Raw genomic sequence first — 8615 nt, forward strand, 5'->3', positions numbered from 1 at the left:
CACCTTGTAGCTGGGCACAGCTGAACACCTTTAGCATTGATATTTTCTGGGCTCTGCCTCTACTCCCTGGTGAGTTTCCTCTGAGAATACTATAAAAGTAATACAGCTGGCATGAAGTGTGAGGTGAAAATAGTGATTTCTTTTTCATTAGACAAGTCCTGATGACTTTGCCTGAAGCTGCAAATGGAGAAATAGGCTGAAGGAGGAAGCGAGTTGGATGCTGGGCTGAAGATCCAGGATCTCTATGCCATAGAAAGTTTTGTCAGATACAACAAGTCTCTACAGACTGTTATGAAAACATGTAGTTGATGTTTCTCCGTCATTTGGTAGAATGGGTGAATGGGGTACAGCAGCTGCAGCCTTGCTACTGTCTGGATGGAGATAGGCAGGAGGACTTCCCTCAGGACTGACAAGATTTTACCTTGGAAGGTAAAGGAAAGTGAGAAAAGTTTGGACAAATAGAAACTAAGGTTCCCTTGTAGGTTGTTCGCATTGGGTTTCTGCCTCCTGAGCTGCCAGGGGGTCACTCATTAGAAATCCTTTTGCAGGCACTTGCTCAGCCTGGGACTGGGGATCCATGGACAATGCTGAGCCACGCTGGGACTCGCTCTTTCCAGCAGCTCCTGTTTGCCAGCAGCCACGTTCCCGCTTTGCAAAGGGTCAGTCTTCATTGTCTCCTTCAGACTGTAATGGTTGGCAGTCCTGAGCATGCCTGTGCTAAGATGGTAAACTGGTTGCAGGATAAATCATTGTCTGCGGGCACAGTGGGTAACTAGCTAGAGTTTTATTACTGTGGTTTTATACATGGTGTTCATGTGGAGTTGCTTTTCCTTCAGTAAAAGCAGGAGTTATGGGAGACCCTTTGCACAGATGGTGCTGTCACCATCCTGTAAAGATCTCAGCCTGGTTAAAAGTAAGATGTCTGGCCCTGGGATGGGAACTCAACATCCCGAGCTGGCTGCAGGGGAAGATCCCTGGAAGTTCCTTCCTGAGCCAGGCCTGAGGGAAGTGCCCAGGTCAGCAGAGGGATCTTCTCCGCTTTCTCACCTGACAACAGCAACTGCAGACGGAGTCAAAGATGGAGAAGAGGTGGAGAGAGGGTGCAGTGCAGGGCAGAGGAAATGTTAAGGGGGAAGTAGGGTGCCTCCACCCCCTCCTGATCCAAGAGGAGCTCGGGGCTGGCACCTGGGGCTGAGATTTTATCAGCCTGGGTTTATGCTCCTCCTCTCCTCCATAGTGACAGACCTCTGTCCTGCTCAGGCGCCTCTGTGGGTCTTTGGTGTCAGCCTTGCTGCTTAGGACACATTTATTTGTAATATGAATGCATGACCAATACAGACCTTGCTTTGCTGTGTTGCTCTGAAGTAAGCGGGATCTATGATACGTGGAACACCCACTATTTCTTCCCGCATCCTTACAGCATAAGGAGGAAGTACTGTGTTGTGCTCTAATCCAACTGTATACATTGTACGTGCCATAAATCTGTTGTATTTATGCCCATATTTGTAGTAAAATAATGCTGTATCTTTGCATCTGGGCTGCCAGGCATCCGTGTTCCTTCAGAGCTGTCACTGTAGGAGAAACACACCACCAACAATATACTATTATCACTACAAAGTGACAGCACTGCAGCTACAGCCGTGCTAATGTGCTGCACTGTATGATAATTACAAATGCTTTTCATACGTACACTTTTCTGGTTTGAAGAGACTCTGAGCCGTGGCACTGTGTGAAAACCCTGTTCCTCAGGAGCTGCTCAGCTGAGAACCAGCAAGTCATAGTTTCAGCCCCACCACCTTCACATAAGCCTGTCTGACATCCACTCTATCATGCACTCAGTCATGTCAGCCTTGGTTTATAAGTGAAGAATTAATAAATGACATTCAGAAAGACTCCAGTTGGCTGTTTTCCTTTCTGGACACCCAAACTAAATAGCATTTGAGTGACAAATTGCACATAGATGATATGAGTGGACAATGAATACCACAGTGCAAATGTATGTCAAGGTATGGGGAGTATTTCTTCTGTCCCTCAATATGTCAGGTTATTAAGCAACACGCATTAGGTCCAAACATTTTAACATCAGCATATGTCTCCCTTTATACTTCAGCATCCTAAAATAGCAGGTTGAGTAGATTTCTTATACTCTGATGCTGATTTTAATACGTGTTGCAACATTGATGTCCTGATGTTCAAGCTCATGTAGCAGGCTCACATGAGTTATTTCTAAACAAATTAGCTGGCACAGGTCCTAGGCAAAATAATGGTACCATCACAGGTCGAACACCTAGAAAATCAACACAAGTTGCTCCACGTGGTTTTATCGCAATTAGATCCTTCCAAACAAGTCAGATTTCCTGGCTTTGCTAAACTGGAAGTTGGTTTCGAAGCACACAGCCTGGATGCAGCAGATGTTTGCAGTGCACCTGACAAGGCAGCTAATTGAGTGATTGGGATCACTTGGGCCCATTCACAGGTATTAATGTGAAGTCAACTGCAAACATACATTGAAAGGCAAAAAGGACCTTCTGGAAAACAGCGGCTCCAAAAATGGGTTGAAGATTGCTGTGGGTAAGTGAGCAAATGTAAGCTGCTAGTGCGTGAAGAGTTAATGTAGTCTGGTGTATGTTAACACAGAGAGGAGTAAGAGTAAGGATAGATTTCTTCCCTCCACCTGCAAGTGCTCACCTGGAATACAAGATGTCAGTCTGAAGTTTGCTCTTGTAAATAGGTAAAGGAACTGGAGAAGGTTCAGACAAGAGCCCCAAACCCAATTTGAGGGTGGGACAAAATGCCCTTTAGTGATCCATTTTTAAAGACAGAATCTATTTGGATTGTAGGGAAGAAGAGTGAGAGGTAACTTGAGTAATGTGTAAGTACCTTCGTGGGAGAAAAAAACGTAGAAAGGCATAATAAAAACTGACTGGAAGCTGAAGCTGGAGAAACTCAGACTAAGGCACAAGGTTTTAACAATGGAGGTGATTAAACACTGGCAGAAAGTCCTGAGGGAAGGTGAGTGTCCTCTGTCTCCAGATAGTGTCTGTTTAGGTCTGTTCTTTATTGAAACATTTGCTTTACCCATACATCAAGGATTTGCCTTTTTGCAGGGGTAAAGCCCTTTCTTACAGTGAGGGATGGGTCTCAACAAGTTGATGCTACCTCCTAGCTGAAAATTGCTATGGAAAATTCTTTCCCACCTGGATATGCCAAGGGTAAAGGAACCAATTCTAATTAGAGATATTTTAATATCACATTCAGGTCCACAGGGCTTATGGAGGTGGCTGAAGAGCTGCCAGACCAGGGTGTCAGTTGGAGTGGTGCAGTTCAGCACGAATCCTCTCCCATGCTGTTGGTACCTCATTTTCCGTTCCTCCTCCATCTCAGACCTTCCCTCTGCACTGACAAATGTTGCTTACAGAGGGGTTCATCCTCTTCCACCCAGAAGCAGCTGGTGGTCCTCTGAAGCTGAATCTGTCTCAGACATCTGCAGGAAGATGAATGCATCCCCTCCAAAGGCCAAGTCCCAGATGCATAAACCAGCCTTAGTCTAGCGATATGTCTGTGTTCTGGACCATGCTCATTCACACAAACTGGGGACCCCAATTCAGTCCTGTTCATGTTTTCCTTTGGTGACCCCTTTTAATTCCACCATAGCTAATGTTAAAATTGTCTGCTGTTGGAAGCTTTTAGTGACCAAGTTGCTTGCAGGATGTTCTGTTTGCTGATGTGCTGTGAGGTTTTTGGTGTATTCCCAATCTCTTTAGCAACAAGCAGCAAAGTGCATTTATTCTATATGTGGTTGCTTAGGCAGCTTGCATGTGCTCTGCTGTCCCTCCACCTACCTATAAGCATGTCAGTTACCGAGTCATGGAGCCAAAGCAATGCCAGGTGACTTATGTGGTGGCTTATTCACCATAAACAGTGAGTAGTGGAAGGAAAATACCTCTCTGAATAGTTAAAAAGCCATCAGTGGATAGAAATGTTCCCATGATAAGTACATGTGTAATAACAGAGCAGAACAAACCCTTTAGAGGTAATTTCTGGGAGAAAGAGAAATCTGGCATCAGTGGAGTAAGTGGTTCATCATGTGTCACTCCACCTGCTTTAGGGAACCACCACAAACCTTGCCCATTTCCACAGAACACCAGGAATGCATCAAAGTGTTCAACCACCAGACTGAGCTGTCACAGGGGGCTGCTGGTGGCAGTGGAAAGGTCAGGGTATCAGACCTATTTTAAGAGACTGTTTTAACCCTCACAGTCTTTTGAAAGGCAATCTCCCACCCGCTCAGTTCTTTGGCCATTTCCATTTCCTCATAGTGTGCTCAGACCTGCATTTTGTGTGTACAGATCTTCACTTGTAAAACATTTCAATTTATATCTCAGTGTTTTATCACTTAGGGGTATAATTTCCTACTTCTCTACTTCTAATTCCTCCACTACCTCCATAGCATCTGACTCTCCTGTGGTCTTGCTATCAGCAGTAGGACCTGTACTTAGATGAGCTTCTGGTACTTTGTCTCCAGACTTAATTTCTTCTGCTCCTTGGTGATTTGGTACAGGTAAGCCAATTGTGCATTTCCTAATATTAAAGATATCAGAATAGAAGCTAGTTAAGGTTCTGATCTTCACAAAACTGTTACAAATAGCAGTTTTCTGTAGTGGTTTGGCTCAATTTCTAAGTATTTTTTTCTGGAAAAAAGCGTTGGCAGGACATCTGCAGCAATCTTATCAAGTGCTTTTGAGAAAGCTGCAGCTAGTCATTTTTGGGGATTAACTCTGATTTGTAACACTCATTCCTAATAACTTCTAATGAATTCAACACAAGCAGAACATGCATCATTTTGGTTTTTCCAGTAAGATTTGGATTACTGTTCCATCCTTACTGCCTGGGAGACATGTGGAAATCCAAGAGGTGAGGGACACCTGCCCAATGGACACCACAGAATGTCACTGCGGGATGTGATGTGCCAGATGGAGGATGCAGTGGGGAGGATCCCATTGTTGGGTGTTTGGGTAGCTGCTCAGGGCTGAGATACAAAGGTGAGACCTCATAAAGTGTCTAGCTAGGCTCCTGGTGCCATGTAAAGTCAGTAGTGGGAGTCTGTGTGAGCACCACTGGCCCAAGGAGGAAGGGGAGAGGAGTTTTAGAATTTGCCATTGAGGAGGTTGTGTAGCAAGTTGTCAACAGTGTAATTCCTAAATGCTCTCAGAACCAAGTACACAGCAGAGGAAACAGAAGTCTCAAGGCATATATGAGAAAAATGGGTATGGGATCAGGATCTGCACCTGCTAGAAATCAAACAAATGTTCGGAGTTGGTGGAACGTGCCCATGAGAGGCAGGTTCCCACACAGCCAAAACAGACCTTGGCTCAAGATGGCGTTGTAAGAGTATGTTCTTAATACACCATCTTCAGCTGTTCAGAGGAGGTGGCTGGGCTCTGCTCCCAAGGAACAAGGGATGGGACAAGAGGAAACGGCCTCAAGCTGCACCAGGGCAGGTTTAGATGGAGCTGAGGAACAATTCCTGCCCCAGAGGGTGCTCAGGCATTGGAACAGGCTGCCCAGGGCAGGGCTGCAGTCACCGTCCCTGCAAGTGTTCACACCCCATGGAGACGAGGCCTCAGTGCCGTGGGTTAGTGGTGGCCTTGGCAGTGCTGGGGTAAGGGTTGGACTGGATGAGCTTAAAGGGCTTTTCCAACCTGGCTGATTCTGTGATTTGGTGTTAAATACCCAACAGCTGAACCAATACCAAATATTTGCATGCATCTGTTTGAATGCTAGAAATGTAAAAATTGGATGAACTGGAGAATCGATTCTAAAGGAAGGTATTGACTTAACGGGCTGCCTAGGTACCTGGCAGAAGGACAGTTATCAGCAGGACATTCTTACTATGGTGTAACTCGGAGTAACACCAGAGTAACCGGCATCAGTGGAGAAGAGACACTGGGGTTTGGTCTGAAAGATCATTAAGGGAAATAAGTTCACTCTATCAGTAGTAGCACACGATTCTGCTGGGCTGAAATCTCATGCCTATGTGGAAAGCAATAGCACGGTGGCTGTACTCTGTACTCGGTGGGTAGGCATAATGATGGTGCGCGGGGTCATCAAGCACTGAGTGATGTTGGTTGGTCTCTCAGGGCAGGAAACACAAAAATAAAAGTAGTCTTCAATTCCCCCCATGGTGATTAGTGCCTGTTACAAAGGGGTGAGGTGCTGAGAGCAGATTTTCAGGCAGCATAAGTGACTGTTTCTTTGGAGAATAGGGAAGAGGAGAAGCAACCTTTGATTTAGTATGGAGCAGTCCAGGAGACCTGGTTCAAGGTCTAACCATCAAAAAGCAGCTCCATAAGAGTGACCATAATAGACTGAAGTTCAATACTCTGTAGGAGATGGGGGGAAGTAGAAATTGCTCTTACACAGTTTAAAGAGAAACTACCCAAATAAATGAGGAGACTAGTTAAAAAGGAATTTAAAGAGAATGGCCAGAAGGGCAAAATGATTGAAACTGGTGGGGATACTTTTGACAGACACTGTATTAGAAGCTCTAGGACATTATTAGAAAACTTGAAATGGACAAAAATAATTCTGGCCATGGTTATACAGTAGCATAAAAGAAGCAACTGAAAGGATATCTTTCAAATGAGGAAAATAAACCCTGGCAAGTAAATGTAAAACCAAATTAACATAGTCCAAAATGTGTTTGAGGAAGAACTTGCTAAAGACATAAAAGCTAATGATAACACTTTTTTTTTTCAAGCATTAAAAAGTAAGTATATGCCATAGGACTAGTACAGCTCATGGAAGATCAGAATTCAGTGGGAGAACTGTGAAAGAAAGGGCACAGCAGGAAAGTTAAATAAACAGAGGAATTTAGTAATGTTCCCACATGGGAAATTTTCATTACAAGGGATGAGTATAAGGAACTGGTTTATATTTTAGGCTTGAAATTAAAAATTGAATAATAAAAATTCATCAAGACCAGATGGTATTTTCCAAAGAGCTATGAAGGAATGAAAAAATTAAATTCCAGTCTATTAGCTGTGCTGGGGAAATCTGTCACTTCAATCTACCTAGGCAACAGAAACTAGAATTTCTTGCCCTTTATTAAAAGGAGTTGAAGGGGAAATATGGAAAGCTGTGAAATGAGGAAGCTTGATTTTTATAAGGAAAGCTGGAAGACACTACAATAAAGAGCAAAATAAGCAGGCACATAAGGCAGAACAAAGTGTTGTCTCACCCAAAACTGAGCAACAGAGAACTTCTAGATCCTGCAGGTGAGAACACAGTAGCCTTGAGTACTTGGATTTGCAGAAAGCTTTCAGTAAAGTTTCCCCAGTCATGGGATAAAAAGGAAGGTCCTTATATGGCATAATGGCCATGTAAATGACATGAAAAAATGCAGCAGTAAAAACCTTTATGTGTTCAGAGTCATGCAGGAGTCAGGGGAATCTGCCTACAACAGGGAATTAAACAGTGCCAGGGAACCTTCCTGGTCAATGGAGTTCTGCTCATTACAACATTATACTGTTGGGTTTAGGCTGGTTTGGTTTTTTCCAGCCAACTCACACCGTATGGAACAATTCACAGGCCCCTGGTGCAGCCCAGGGCAGTTTCCAATGGACAGTGTGGGTCTGACCAGCCTTTTCTGGAGGGTGCAGAAGTATTAATACAAGGTATGGACATGTGTCATGCCATGCCCAGTGTGATCTAAAGATGCACAGAATATAATATGAAGGTGTATAAAGATTTAATCTTTGTAGAGAGTTCTTGAGAACATCAGTGCAAACCTTGGTGGTGCTCATAAAGAAAATATTAGGAAATAAAAAAAAACACCAGAAGCAAGCAGAAACCCACTTATTGCATGTATAAATGCATGGAATGACCACATTTTGAATATGATGCATATCCTCATTGAAACTGCTTGGAAATCTTTTGGCCCTTAGAAGAGCTTTATTGGTGGGAAAGAAGAATAACCAGAGATTTAGAATAACTTCCATGACAGGAGATTTTTAGAAGGCTACCACACCTCAGTTTGGACGGTTGCACAGAGAGGAGAGAGACTGGTGGACCAAGACCTACAAAATCATGAGTGACACACAAACAGTGCATAGAAAACAGTTCACTATTTTGCCAAACACAAATCGCTGCAATCAACACCTCAAATTATCAAGCGAGAAGTTGAAAACCAGGAAGGGGAAGATCCCCTGAGAATGAATGCGTAATTACACTTTGTAACACAATGTCTGAGCCTGTCATGGAGTCCAAAGGTACAAAGAGGTTCAGAGAGAAGGGAAACTGATTAATGAATGAGAAGGAATTCGTCCGAAACATGGTGAAGCAGAACAATGTTCAACAAAAAAATCCTTGAGCCACACAGTGCTGGAAGCAGGAGACTCACCAGGGAAATGCTACTCCATGCTTGTCCTGTTCCTTCTGAGCATCTCGTAGTGAGCATTAGCAGAGACAGATAATGAGGAGGATGGATATTACCCAGGATGTCCCTTCTTCCATCTCTATTACATCCTGATGTGAGTTTGGTGACTTCTAGTGTAGGGTTTCTCAGTTGGGTGTTTTGACAGGAGCACTAATTACAGTAGTGGACAGCAGTGAAT

The 8615-nt window shown here is 43.9% G+C and overlaps 1 long non-coding RNA gene across 1 annotated transcript; it reads left to right on the plus strand.

The window, feature by feature from the left end:
- The first annotated feature begins 2424 nt into the window (after nt 1-2424).
- Nucleotides 2425-7817, plus strand: LOC134162290 (uncharacterized). The gene is made up of 3 exons (XR_009964281.1): nt 2425-2571; nt 4857-5042; nt 7561-7817. It is a non-coding gene; the product is annotated as an uncharacterized LOC134162290 (long non-coding RNA).
- The last annotated feature ends 798 nt before the right edge of the window (nt 7818-8615 follow it).

This window comes from Pezoporus occidentalis, unplaced genomic scaffold (genome assembly GCF_034315485.1).
Source record: "Pezoporus occidentalis ecotype Australia unplaced genomic scaffold, CSIRO_AGI_Poc_V1 ctg187, whole genome shotgun sequence".
Lineage (NCBI taxonomy): Eukaryota > Metazoa > Chordata > Aves > Psittaciformes > Psittacidae > Pezoporus > Pezoporus occidentalis.